We start from the raw sequence: 15440 nt of genomic DNA, 5'->3' as shown, positions 1-15440 counted from the left end.
AGTCATTAAACAAACAACAACAAAAACAAACTAGCAACAAGAAGAAATCCTAGTACATTAACAGCCTGCTGATGTTATTAATTCACACAAACTTAGTGGCTTAGGACAACACAAATTTATTATTATATAGTTTTGGAAAGCAACAAAAATTTATTATTTTATAGTTCTGGAAAGACTCATTCTAAAATGGGTCTTAGCTGACCAAAATCAAGTTATCAGCAAGAACATGTTCTTTCTGTATGTCTTAGGATGGAATCTTTTTTTCTTACATTTTCCAGTTTCCAGATTCCACCTACATTCCTTGTGTGGCCCCAGTCTTTTGTCATGCTACCATCTCTTAGGTTATCTCTTCTGATTTCCTCTTCCACTTTTACACAACCTTGTAATTACATTGGACCACTCAGTTAATCCAGGATAATCTCCCTATTGTAAGGTCAGCATATTAGCAAAGTTGATTGCATAAGCAAACTTAATTCCCTTTTGCAATATAATCTGTTATAATAGAAGATTCTGGGTAATTAGGACATTAAACATCTATGAGCAGTAATTACTTATGTTTGCCATACCTGTAGTAAGGGATATCTCATTGCCAGAATTGCTTCATTATATTATTGAAGATGTCCAGTTTTTAACAAAAATTATGAGAATGCAAAAAAAATAGATAATTATGGCCTATACACAGAAAAACATCCTACAATCAATAGAAACTTTTTCTGGAAGCATGAATATTTAACTTAGTAAACAAAGAATCTAAATCAGCCATTTTAAATATGTTCAATGAACTAAAGGAAACCATGTATAAAGAACTAAAAGAAAGTATGAAAACTATGTCTTCCCAAGTAGAGAATATCAATAAAGATATGAAAATTATTTTAAAAATATCAAAATTATGAAGAGAAGTACCACTAAAAAGAAAATTTTCACAAAGGAGCTCAACGGCAGGTTTGAACTAGCAGGAAAAAGGAGTGAGCAAGATATAGATAGGTCAATTGATATTATACAGTCTGAGAAACAGAAAAAAAGATGAATAAAAATAAATAGAGCAACTTGAACCTATGGAACAACATCAAGAGCACCAACACAGGCATAAGATTCTAGGAGAGGAGAGAAGTGAGAAAGAAGGAACGTTGAAGACATCATCACCAAAATTATGAAATTTGGTGAAAAACATTAACCTACATATCCCAGAAGCTCAAAGAACTCCAATTAGGATTAACACAGAGAGTCACAGCTGAGTGCATCATAGTCAAACTGTCAAAAAGCAAGGGCAAAGAAAAAATCTTAAAAGCTGCAAGAGAGAAGTGACTCATCATATACAAGGTATCCTCAAAAATATAATAGCTGACTTCTCATCAGAAACCATGGAGGCCAAGATGTCATTGGGATGGCATATTCAAAATGATTAAATAAAAAGGCTGTCAACCCAGTATTTATATCTGGAAAAACTATCCTTCAAAAATAAAAGAATAATTGAAACTTTATTTGATAAACATTGAGATAATATATCACTAACAGATTTTACCTACAAGCAAAACAAACTAAATAACCAAATTACAAAATGGGTTTGAGGTAATATGTGAAGAAAAGGTTCTGATACTGAAAAAAAATGATTTTACAACACCATGTGGAAGATCTTAGTCCCTAGAGGAATAATGTAATTAACTATATCTGTAATTTATTTGGACAGTAATCCAATAAGCTATAGAGATCTGGCTTCCTTCCTATTAACTCTTAATCTGGCTTAGGTTGCTCCTGATAGAGTTTTCTGTGATCTGGTACAAGGAATACCACCACCACCAACTTTAGTGTCCACTAAAAAACTGAGGAGACTTCAGATGTTGTGCTTAGTTCACTGAACATACCAGTCTGATGCCTCCTTGTATGTTCTTCCTAGGATGTTCTTCCATAATACTTAAGTGTAACAAGAAGTGGTAAACTGAGGACTTTATAAGTATAGAAGACCCTCAGAAGACCTATAAGGAAATGCATGACATTAGGAAATAGCCAAGCATTGTATCACTGCAAGTGTGGATACCCTCTATTGTCTGTAACATGTGAATAGCCATTCAAACAGAGTTGAGCCCCACTGCACTCTCCAAATACTGGGACCACATTGAGGAGGCACTGGTCAAAGGTGATCACGATTGTGTGTATCTCATATCCATGCATGTTCAGTCATCATAATTATCTCCAAAAGAATTTTTAGAGCATTACACCTCACAGAAAGGTTGGATTCTGACATTGCAGCTTTTCTCATATGTTTTATTATATAGGCAGTTCTGGCTGTAAACAGTGCATATCAAAGTAGATCCTTCTAGCTATAATGTCAATGGTGCATATCAAACTGAAACTGGAAAAATGAGGTTTATGTCTTCTGATTTACATAAGATGACGGAGAATTGAATGATCACACCTTCAGTAAATATGAGTTCTTACCCCCTAAAGTACTGTACACAGTCCTTAACCGATATGTTTCATATCAAATGTGGAAGCCTACCCTACATAGACAATCTTGGGAATAAGAAAGAGGAACAAAGGTGTTACTCTAGCCTGAAAGGGTCTTGTTAAATAATGGCTCCTGACTTCATTATTTAAAGTGCTGGTTTGAGCATAGAGAAGGTGGATGGGTGCAGGTTAGTGCAAGGCAGAAAGTTAAGCAGGGTTTTGAGTTGCTGCTAGATCAAGCGTCCATTTTTGTGATCAAACTCAGGATGCAGACATTTGGGGTGAGGTGTATGTAATAACTGACAAAGGCCAGGGAGATGACACAATCATCAAAAAGGACAGAGGAAGGGACCACGAGCTTGGTCAGATTCTCAGATACGTATGTGGCTTAGGGAATTATAAAAAGTACTTTGACTGGAAGAAGCTCTTGTCTAGAAGTAGACCTCTGTGGAAGTTTAGGATGTGATATTGACTAACAGTGTGCCTTGGACAAGTTGCTTAAATTCCTTAAAGCCCCAATTTTTCTTTCTATGCAATGGGAATGATACTATCTGTTATAGCATCGTCAGAAATACATTGTCAGGAAGCACATTGTAAATCCAAAATGCTTTAAAATGCAAAGTGTTCTGGTGTAGCACAGATCCATTCTTTAATCAAAGTGAAGAGTTGTGTTTAGTAAGAAAAGAAAGCAGAAAATTTGTTTGTCAAGGAAAATAAAGTTTCTATATGTGACAATGACATTTTTAATGACGCAATTATTTTAAATGCACTGATTGTTTTGATTATTTGTATCATATGTGCTGGTAATAACAATAATGATACTGATGCCTTGTATTTCCAAAGTTTATAGCACTCTTGATTTATCTTACCAGATGTTCCTGATAGCTGTGTCTTTACTCTTGAATATTGAATAGGTTCGTGACTGGGACCATTGTGTTCCATCGCCATGGTTTTACTGGATTTCATAAACTGTTGTTTAGCAATCCCACCTGTCACCCAGCTATTTTCCCTTTGCACTGTCTTTACATTGTACCACCAGTAAAATGTAGCTGAGCCTCTTGGTGAGGGAAAATACTAGTCTCCAAACAAAGTTTAATCTTCCCACTTTGGGCTATTTTCTTTCTTTTTATTTTCTTTTTTAAAAAAATCAGAATGCCAGATGCCAGAGAGATTTATATTGTAGTGATAAATATAGGGTGTGTGAAGTCAAAGCCGACCTGTATTCACATCTTGGGCTTGACAACTTATTAGCTATTTGATCTTTAGTCAGTTACTTAATCTCTCCATGTCTCACATTCTTCATCTATACAATGTGATAATTATATTCATGTCAGGGGGATATTGTGAGGATTAAATCAGAAAACACATCAAAAATGCACCCAGCACTTAATAGGGCCCCGTAACTGTTATCTGCATTATTAAGACAGAAAGCAGGTGGTACAAACACATCTGCCTAATGCACACCTTTCTGCAGCAAACTGCTCTAATGTGCTGATGAGAGTCTTAAAATTCTATATCAACTACTAACATTGAATAACCTAGTTTTGATAATTGGTATAAGGCTGTAATGCAATGCTTACAATCAGCTTGTAATCAGTGAAACATTGACCAGTACATTCCTATTGGTCCAAATGCCAGTTCCATGGGTCCAAGTGACTTTAATCCCTAGATGAGTGACAGCATGCTGTATGTATGTTATGTTTTATTTGCTACTGTTTCTATTTGCTTCTAATAGATATCTGTCAGCGGTTATCTGAATGGATACTGCTAATGAAGTAACATGAGACTCAATGTCTCCATCCTACCTAACAACAACACTAATATGCCCATTTATATTGTATATGTATCCATAGGAAAACAGTGTTTACTTAAAATTCTCTATTGCCTTTTAAGGAAGTGAGTTATACTAAGTGGAGGAGATTGTTTTTTTCTGAGTGCTGTTTTTAGCTTTAGAATACTAAATGTCTTTTTGCATTTTTCAAGGCAGAATTCAGTAAAGGGTAGGGTGTTCCAATTTAGCTTTAGAAACTGAGAGATTCTTACATTTGATTTATAATTGTTCTATTGTGATGGGGGTGAAGGGGGGCTGACAGCCAAGTAGGACAAGATCTAGAGAAATTTAGAGGCTTCCCGGAAGAAGAATATAGAGGGGAATCCTTCTGGTTGGAGAATGTGGCCAATGCAGGTTTTCCTGGTGAAACACTGAGGAATAAACTTCATCTGTTCCCTGAAATCCTCACTCACTACTGTGATGTGAATGGATTATTCTTAAAACATCTAGGCCGGGCACGGTGGCGCAGGCCTGTAATCCCAGCACTTTGGGAGGCTGAGGCGGACGGATCACGAGGTCAGGAGTTCAAGACCAGTCTGGCCAACATGGTGAAACCCCATTTCTACGGAAAATACAAAAATTAGCTGGGCATGGTGGTGGGTGCCTGTAATCCCAGCTATTCGAGAGGCTAAGGCAGGAGAATCGCTTGAACCCAGGAGGTGGAGGTTGCAGTGAGCCGAGATCGTGCCACCGCACTCCAGCCTAGGCGACAGAGCTAGACTCCATCTGAAAAAAAAAAAAAAAGAAGGAAAGAAAGAAAAGAAAAGTCTGAAAATATTCTGATTCCTATTTCAGGTTTGGGTTTGGAAATAAGAGTCTGCATGTCTAGGTAACAAACATGAGGTTTACATTTAATCTCCACAAACCACACTTGTGTGAATGAAGAAGCATGATAATGTAAAAAGACAGAGATCACCATTCACAGGTTACACAGCAATAGAGGGTATTTACTCTGCTCTAGCTAGAAGCCTACAGTCTAAATAAGCACATGAGAAGCCTGAGGCAGTCTCCTGAGTCACGTGACAGTTGAAACGTCTCTAGTGAGAGTTCCTAGGCTCCTAGGGTTTCTGACACTGTCCTCCTAAAGGAATGCTTGAGTTTCTTGTATCGCCACAGATACTAACTAGAAGGAGTATTACTGTACCTGCTGTCACTCAGATACCTGCTGGGGCAAATCTTGAGAGCTTTGTAGAAGACAAATGGAAACTTCTCAGTTGAGAAGATTCAAACAGTTTCCTTGAAAACAAACTTTCCAAATCAAAATAATATGGTCATAAATCATTTACAATCACTTTTTTTACCATTTAGAAATCATTTTTCAGCATTAGTTGTTTTGTTGCTTTTTCTGCCAGGCCATAAGTTTATTCCTGTCACTTTAAAAAATCTTTTGATCCTTTGTTTTTACTACAGCAATGGATATTTTTTAACTTTTCTCCCCAAAAAAATTGTGCACTTATCAGAATCAAGGGGCATTATTGATTTTGTATTTCATAAAGATGATTTTTATAGATTTTTGTCTATTTAACATTTTATTTATTATTTTCCATATTTGAACATTTTAATATATTTTCAGAAAGATGTACTTACCGTACTTTTAATTATTACAAATTGTTCATACATATAGAATAATTATTTGAAAAACAAAAGGTTGACAAACAGAAGGGTGATTAGGGTGATGAATCCCTAATTAAGTCATTCATTCTTGGAACCAGGTAACTCATTCTCTCACGTTTATGGAGATAAGCACAAAAAGTGATACTTTACACTGTTTGTAAAGTAAATATGTGTGTCTTTGGAGAATGTTTTCTCTTGTAAGCATCCTGTCTAGGTATATACCCAATCCTTGGTCAGTTCTAAAAAGGGCTGCTTGGGACTAAAGCTAGACAAAATGGATTCAATTATGAAGCTGTTAGTAGGCAGAACCTGGCAGTGGGAAGAAGGTAAACTGAGCACAGGAATTAAAACAGTGAATTGTGAGTAAATTGAAATGTAAATCAATCTGGAGCAGAACTTAAGAGGAACTGGACACTATGGGGAAGATAATAACAGGATAATTGAAAGAGGCATGAGAAAGCAGAATTTAAGAAAGATTTAGGAAGCCTTGATTCAATGACACTTCTACCTGTCCTCTGGTCCCTCAAATAAAAGGTTCTGCATCCTTTGCCGTTTCTTACTTCTTTTAAACAAAAATGATGGGAGGCCATTATTTTGTACTGAGCCCCTGTACTAAGCCACAACAGACCAGACCAAATCAAAATTGAGTCACTCATGCTAAATGTCACGTAATCAAACTGAAGCTTTAAGGAAGCAAATAGATCCTGAACAGACCAGTTTTTCCTGAAATTAGGAGATTCCAGTCTACCTGCATTAGCATAATAAGGAAGTCCCTTCTGCTTCAACCCTTACAGAAAAATAACCAAAATAACCTTATATTAACCAATGAGCTTTTTACCTATTGTTTTACTTTCTAATTCCCACCCTATAAAACCCACTGTTCTGATATTGTCCAGCAGCTATCATTCTATTTTGTAGAATGAAAGTAACCCTGATGAATGAATTGTGAATAAAAACCAATTAGATCTATAATTAAGTTTGTTGTAATTTTGTCTTACGATGTTTTCATTTAGGAAGAGCCTGCTACATTGTATGCTACTTACAGTGTCAGGAACATGCTTAGTGTGGGTCTTGGTTGCTTTGGAAAATACTCTGTTCTGGGCCCTTTCTAGTACATTAGATCTGTAAACTGGCCATCTGGAGATTTGGAGCATCGGTAAGCCTAAAATGATAGCGCTGTCCACACTTTGAAAATACTAAAGCAAGTTACAAAACCTATCCTGGTTTTGTGAAGAGAGGTCAGGAGAGTTAGTTGTTGAATTACTTCTTTTCAGAAATCAAGGCAGTGCGAGGGTGAACTCAACAAAGGGAGGTGCTCAATCTGCTACCATATTTATGATTTACCTTACTGGCCCTACTTTCTATAGGGAAGAACATGTTTCAGTGTCCCAGGACTGAAGGAAGAAATTCCTAATCAACGTCACAATTTCCAAGCCTTTTAAAGTAAATAATTCTTCTACAGCTATAGAATTATAGAATTATAGAATTTCCAAGCCTTTTAAAGTAAATAATTCTTCTACAGCTATTAATTATTAATCTAAAAACACAACATGCATAATTTCACAAAAATGATTAAAATTAAAAAATAAGAATATTCTTATAAATTTGGAAAATGCTAAAACTTATAAGAGATGACCTGAACTAGCTGCTCTTCCCAGTATAGACCTGGGACAGAATGTCAAGTGCCAGAGTAAAGAAAGGATGGATGCACACTTTCTGAGGTCTGGTTTATTCTGAATAGGGAAAATAGCCAGAATGACTGTCAGAAAATTTCACCAGAGGGAGAGGATTTCTCTCAAAAGAAGATGTCTACTTGCAATACGCAAGAGAATCTCTTTTTCTAGTCAATCGTCTGAACTTATCAAGGGAAAGTCAGAGGATATCTATTTGGAGTGTTCTATGCTACTGAAGACCATCCAGAATGTATTTGTGTGTTGGCGGGTGGGGCAGTATCTTAATCTGAAGGGGTGTAGAAACAAAGTAATTCTGAGTTAAGGTTGCCAGATAAAATACAGGACACCTAATTAAATTTGAATTTTAGGTAAATAATAAATTTTATGATTTTTATTATAAGTGTGTCTCATTATTTGTTATTTATCTGGAATCCAAATTTAACAAAATGTCCTGTATCTATTTGTCCTATTTGGCAAACCTTGTCTTGGTGTCATGACTAAACAAAGATTCCTCAAGAAGAAGTAATGAAATTGGAGTCATATGTCAAATTTATATTAGAAGAGGAAATTAGTAGCACTGATGAGAATCAAATCAATAACTCAATCCCATTAACAATAGCTGCAAAAAAAAAAAAAACCCTAGGAATATACTTTATCATTAAGTGAAAGATCTCTACAAGGAGAACTACAAAACACTGATGAAAGAAATCATAGATGACTCTACTGGCGGGATTTGACAGTATGATGTCTCACAGAAAGTTCTCTGTTCCCAGACATGGGTCCCTCGGCTTCCTGCCTTGGAAGTGCAGCAGCAGGCACCATGGGAAGGTGAATTGCTTCCTTAAGATGACCCTTCCAAGTCGGTCCACCTCACAGCCTTCCTGGGATACAAGGCTGGCATGACCTGCATCATGTGGGAAGTCGACAGGCCAGAATCCAAGGTGAACAAGATGGAGGTGGTAGAGGCTGTGTCCATTGTGGAGACATCACCCATGGTGGTTGTGGGCAATGTGGGTGACAGGGAAACCCCTTGAGGCTTCCGGAACTTCAAGACCATTTTTGCTGAGCACATCAGTAATGAGTGCAAAGGGCTATAAGGACTGGCATAAATCTAAGAAGAAGGCCTTTCTCAAGTACTGCAAGAAATGGCAGTATGAGGATGGCAAGAAGCAGCTGGAGAAGGACTTCAGCAGCATGAAGAAGTACTGCCAAGTCATCCACGTCATTGCCCACACCCAGAGGCACCCACTTCCTCTGTGCCAGAAGGCCCACCTGATGGAGATCCAAGTGAACCGAGGCACCATGGCCAAGAAGCTGGACTGAGCCCGAGAGAGGCTCGAGCAGCAGGTACCTGTGAACCAAGTGTTTGGACAGGATGAGATAATCGACATCATTGGGGTGACCACAGGCAAAGGTTACAAAGGAGTCACCAGTCATTGGCACAGCAAGAGGCTGCCCCTCAAGACCCCCTGAGGCCTGTGCAAGGTGATCTGCATTAGAGCATGGCATCATGCTCATGCAGCCTTCCCTGTGGCATGCACTGGACAGAAAGGCTACCATCACTGCACTGAGATCAACAAGAAGATCTATAAAATTGGCCAGGGCTACCTTATCAATGACATCAAACTGATCAAGGACAAGGTCTCCACTGACTATGACCTGTCTGACAAAAGCATCAACCCCCTGGGTGGCTTTGTCCACTATGGTGAAGTGACCAATAACTTTTGTCATGCTGAAAGGCTGTTTGGTGGGAACCAAGAAGTGAGTGCTCACCCTCCACAAGTCCTTGCTGGTGCAGACCAAACAGCGGGCCCTGGAGAAGACTGACCTTAAGTTCATTGACACCACCTTCGAGTTTGGCCATGGGCAGTTCCAGATCAAGGAGGAGAAGAAAGTATTCATGGGACCACTCAAGAAAAACCAAATTGCAAAGGAAGAAGCTTATTTAGTGCCAGGAACAGATTTTGCAGCTGGTGGGGTCTCAATAAAAGTTATTTTCCACCGGCAAAAAAAAAAAAAAAGAAATCATAGAGGACACAAACAAATAGAAAAACATCCACTGCTCATGGATTGCAAGAATCAATATTGGGAAAATGACCATACTATGCTAAACAATGTACAGACTTAATGCAATTCTTATGTAAATGCCAACATCATTGTTCAGAGAATTAGAAAAAACAATCCTAAAATTTATATGAATCCAAAAAAAGAGCCTGAATTGCCAAACTAATTCTAAGCAAAAAGAACAAATCTAGAAGCATCACATTACCCAACTTCAAATCATACTATAAGGATATAGTAACCAAAATAGCATGGTACTGTGATAAATGTAGACCCATAGACCAACAGAATAGAATAGAGAACCTAGATATAAAACCAAATACCTACAACCAGCTTGTCCTTGATAAAGTAGACAAAAATATACACTGCAGAATGGATACTTGATTCAGTGTCCTTAGGTAGTCATGAATAGGAGAATAAAACTGGATTCTGACCTCTCAGCACATAAAAAAATTAACTCAAGATAGATTAAAGACTTAAATCTAATACCTGAAACCATAAAAATTCCCAAAGTAAACCTAGTAAAAACTCTTCTGGACATTTGCCTAGGCAACGAATTTATGAGTAAGACCTCAAAAGCAAATGCAACAAAACAAAATTAAATAAACGATACCCAATTAAACTGGAAGCTTCTGCACAGCAAAAGAAGTGACCAACAGGGTAAATGGGCAACCTACAGAATGGGAGAAAATATTTGTAAACTGTGCATCTGACCAATGACTAATATGCAGATATGCAGAATCTATAAGGAACTCAAACAAATCAGTAAGAAAGAAAACCCCAAATAACCCCATTAAAAAGTGGGCAAACAACATGAACAGAAATTTCTCTAAGAAGATATGCAAATTGCCAACAGGTGTATTAAAAAAATACTCAATATTACTAATCATCAGGCAAATGCAAATTAAAACCACAATGAGATACCTACCATCTTACTCTTGCAAAAATGGCCATTATTAGAAAGTCAAAAAATAACACATGTTGGCATGGATGTAGTATAAAGGGGACATATGTGCAGTGCTAATGGAAATGTAAAGTAGTATTTACAACCTCTGTGGAAAACAGGATGGTGATTTATCAAAGAACTAAAAAGAGACCCGTCATTCAATCCAGCAATCCCACTACTGGTTATCTACCCAAAGGAAAATAAGTCATTGTATAAAAAAGACACCTGCACATGTGTACTTATTGCAGCACAATTTACAATTGCAAAGGTATAGAATCAACCTAATGCCCATCAAGAAAATGTTCCACACACACCATGGAAGACTACTCAGCCATTACAAAGAATGCAATCATCTCTTTTGCAGCAACTTGGATGGAACTGGAGGCCATTATCCTATGTGATGTAACTCAGGAACAGAAAACCAAATATGGCATTTTCTCACTTTTAAGTAGGAGCTAAGTTATGGGTATGCAAAGGCATAGAGAGTGGTAATATGAACATTGGAGACTGAGAAGTTGGGAGGGTAGAAGGGGGGAAGGAATAGAAAACTACTTTTACAATGTACACTACTAGGCTGACAGGTGCCCTAAAATCCCAGACTTCATCACTATATAATTCATCCATGTAACTAGAAACCAGTTATACCCCAAAAGCTACTGAAATAAAACAATATATGTAAACTAAAATAAATTTAAAACTTCTCTATGAAAGACACCACCAAGAGGATGAGCAGACATGCCACAGACTATGAGAAAATGTTTGCAAAATACATATCTAATAAAAGACTATTATCTAAAATGTACAGTTAACTCTTATAACTTACAAATAAGAAAGTAAAAAATCAGATTTAAAAATCATCAAATAATTATCCTAATCAAATTGATGCAGGAACAGAAAACCAAATACTACATGTTCTCACTTATAAGTGAGAGCTAAACACTGGGTACTCATGGACATAAAGGTGTCAACACTGGACTGGACTATACACTAGACACTAGACTGACTATTGGAGAAACAAGTAAAGAAAGTGGGGGGCATGAGGACTGAAAAACTAACTCTTGGGTACTATTCTCACTACCTGGGTGACACGATCATTTGTATCCCAAACCTCAGCATCATTCAACATACCCATGTAACATACCTGCACATGTACACCCTGAATTTAAAACAAAAGCTGAAATTATTTTACACATTTTAAACCCTGTGTTTCAACGGAGATTAAATTAATTAATATAATACGGGAACAAAATTAAATTACTATAATACAAAAATATTTTAAAATGGGCAAAAGACAAGAACAGATATTTCACCAAAGAAGATATACAGATGGCAAATAAGCATGTAAAAAAAAATGTTCAACATCATGTGCCATTAGGAAAATTCAAATTAAAACAACAATGGGATACCACTACACATCCCTTGGAATGACCAAAATCCAGAACAGTGACAGCACCAAATGCTGACAGGTATGTGGAGCAATGGAAACTCTCATTCATTGCTGGTAGTAATGCGAAGTAGTATAGCTACCTTAGAAGACAGTTTGGCAGTTCTTAAAACACTAAACATACTCTTACCATGTGATTTGGCAATTGCTGTCATTGGTATTTACTTAGATGAGTTTAAAACTCATGTCTACAAAAAACCCTGCACACAGATGTTTATAACAGCTTTATTCATAATTGACAAAACTTGGAAAAAGCCAAGATGTCCTTCAGCAAAACTGTGGTATATCCAGACAATGGAATATACTCAACAATTAAAAAAAGAGCCATCAAGCTATGAAAAGGCCTGAAGAAACTTCAAATGCATATTTCTAAGTGAAAGAAGCATATATAAAAAGGTTGAATACTGTATGATTCCAACAGGTGACATGCTGGAAAAGGCAAAACTACGGAGACAATAAAAAGATAGTGATTACCAGGTGTCGGGGGTGAGAAATGGATGTATAGTCCAAGCTCAGAGGATTTCTAGGTCAGCGAAATTATTCCATATACTACAATGGTAGATGCATATCAGTATATATTTATCCAAACCTAGAGAATGTATAATACCAAGTCTGAATTCTAATGTAAGCCATGACTTTCGGAGATAATGTTATCAGTGTAGGTTCACCATTTGTAGAAAATGTATCACTCTGGTGTGGGATGTTGACTGTGGAGGAGTCTGTGCATGGAAGGGAACTCTGTAATTTCTGCTCAAGTTTGAACCTAAAATGTCTCTAAAAGGTAAAGTCTGTTTTAAATAATTGCTCATATATCATGCAGCTATTTACTGAGTATCTGGTGTAACATGATATCATAAAGCTCTTCAGTAGGCTTCTTCTCTATATTCGACTTCAATTATAAGAAAGAATTACCCAATCCGTATTCTAAAGATCAATAACAGCAAATAAGGAAACAAATAACAAAAGGTTTATAAAAATCCATAAATATTTGCAGCAAAATCATAAATTGAAATGGACAGAGAAATTAGTCGGTTTATTTTTAAAACAAATTTAATAAGAAATGTCTGAAAAACATTTCTGACCACTTCTTCTTTTACCCATCATAAGTTAATGCCAAGCTCTTAACCACCTCTAGTTTTTACATGCTCAAAATACATATTTCTTCAAAGCATTTACATTGAAAAATTGAATACATACTACATGGCTTAGCTAAAGAAATGTAAGTAAATTTAGAAAGAGTTGTTTTGATCACATTTTAGAGCTTTTCTGCAGGAAAAAAAAAAAGTAGTTTCTACAAAAGTAATACCTTTCAAAATTGAAAGTGCTAGACTCCACCCGGACTCTACCATGTTGAGTCTTGTTGGTCCTGTGGCTGCTGCCTCAGTCTCTAGGGCCTTGCAGGGACTCAGTCCTTCAGCATCGCTATTCCATAGCTCAACTCTTACTGCAGGCCATTCCCACAGCAGTCCATCCTGCCAGGGACAATGCATCACAAGCATCTCCTTCGTTGAAGGCAGACGCTCTCACTGGGAGCATCATGGCAGTCATTAATGCAGTGGTGGATGTCCAGTTTGATGGGATACCCTAAATGCCCTGGAAGTGCAAGGCAGGAAGACCAGGCTGATTTTGGAGGTGGCCCAGCATTTGGGTGAGAGCACAGTAAGGACCACTGCTGTGGGTGGTACAGAAGGCTTGGTTAGAGGCCAGAAAGTCCTGGATTCTGGTGCATCAATCAAAATTCCTGTTGGTCCTGAGACTTTGGGCAGAATCATGAATGTCATTAAGGAACCTGATGAAAGAGGTCCCATCAAAACCACACAGTTTGCTCCCGTTCATGCTGAGGCTCCTGAGTTCATGGAAATGAGTGTTGAGCAGGAAATTCTGGTGACTGATATCAAGGTCACCAGATCTGCTAGCTCCCTATGCCAAGGTTGGCAAAATTTGACTTTTTGGTGGTGCTGGAGCTGGCAAGACTGTAGTGATCATGGAGTTAGTAGGCAATGTTGCCAAAGCCCATGGTGCTTACTCAGTGTTTGCTGGTGTTGGTGACAGGACCCGTGAGGGCAATGATTTATTCTGTGATCTGATGTTATCAGCTTAAAACATGCCACCTCCAAGATAGTGCTGGTATACGTCAAATGATTGAACCACCTGGTGCTCGTGCCCAGGTAACTCTGACTGGACTGATTGTGGTTGAATACTTCACAGATCAAGAAGGTCAAGATGTATTGCTATTTATTGATAAAATCTGTTGCTTCATCCAGGCTTGTGCAGAGGTGTCTGCCTTATCAGACGGAATCCATTCTGCTGTGGGCTATCAGCCTACCCTGACCACTGACATGAGTACTATGCAGGAAATAATTACCACCACCAAGAAGGGATCTATCACCTCTGTACAGGCTATCTATGTGCCTGCTGATGACCTGACTGACCCTGCCTCTGCTACTACTTTTGCTCATTTGGATGTGCTGTCCCATGTCATTGCTGAACTTGGCATCTGTCCAGCTGTGGATCCTCTAGATTCCACCTCTTGTATCATAGATCCCAACATTGTTGGCGATGAGCATTATGATGTGGCCCATGGGGTGCAAAAGATCCCGCAGGACTACAAATCCCTCCAAGGCCTCATTGCCATCCTGGGTATGGATGAACTTTCTCAGGATGACAAATTGACCATGTCCTGTGCACAGAAAATACAGTGTTACTTGTCTCAGCCATTCCAGGTTGTTGAGGTCTTTACAGGTCATATGAGGAAGCTGGTACCCCTGAAGGATACCATCAAAGGATTCTAGCAGATTTTGCCAGGTGAATATGACCATCTCCCAGAACAGATCTTCTATAGGCTAGGACCCATTGAAGAAGCTGTGGCAAAAGCTAGCTGAAGGCCATTCATTGTGAGGGGTCCTTGTCCTCTGTACTGTCCGTCTCCTTGCCCCTAATCCAAAAAGCTTCAGTTTTCTGTGTAGGCCACACAAGAAACTTGATTGAAGATGTCTTCTGAAAATTATTTAAGGTTTCCAATAAAATGTACACTCCTCAAAAAATGAAAATGCTATTAATAACTTTCAATTTCCAAATTAGAACTAATTTTTATTCCATCTGCTTTTTTCCAACTTTTATTTTAGGTTCAGTATGTACATGTGCAGGTTTGTTACATGACTAAATTGCATGTCACTGAGGTTTGGCATACAAAAGATCCCGTCACCCAGGTAGTGAGCATGGTGTCTAATAGGTAGTTTTTCAAACCTCTTCTCCATCCCACCCTTCCCCCTCTAGTAATCCCCAGTGTCTGTTGTTCCTATCTTTATGTCCATGTGCACTCAATGTTTAGCTCCCACTTACAAGTGAGAACATTCAGTATTTAGCCTTCTGTTTCTGCATTAATTTGCTTAGGATAATTGCCTGCAGCTGCATCCATGTTGCTGA

The 15440-nt window shown here is 37.9% G+C and overlaps 2 pseudogenes across 1 annotated transcript; both read left to right on the top strand.

The window, feature by feature from the left end:
• Nucleotides 1-8307: 8307 nt before the first annotated feature.
• LOC105536059 lies at nt 8308-12952 on the top strand (annotated as a pseudogene).
• Nucleotides 12953-13361: 409 nt separating this feature from the next.
• LOC105536058 lies at nt 13362-14896 on the top strand (annotated as a pseudogene). Its single transcript, XR_001005534.1, has one exon. The product of XR_001005534.1 is annotated as an ATP synthase subunit beta, mitochondrial pseudogene (transcript).
• Nucleotides 14897-15440: the final 544 nt, after the last annotated feature.

This window comes from Mandrillus leucophaeus, unplaced genomic scaffold, assembly GCF_000951045.1.
Source record: "Mandrillus leucophaeus isolate KB7577 unplaced genomic scaffold, Mleu.le_1.0 Scaffold1538, whole genome shotgun sequence".
NCBI classification, from domain to species: domain Eukaryota; kingdom Metazoa; phylum Chordata; class Mammalia; order Primates; family Cercopithecidae; genus Mandrillus; species Mandrillus leucophaeus.
The sequence above is the reverse complement of the archived record's forward strand: the minus strand, read 5'-3'. Positions and strand labels throughout refer to the sequence as shown.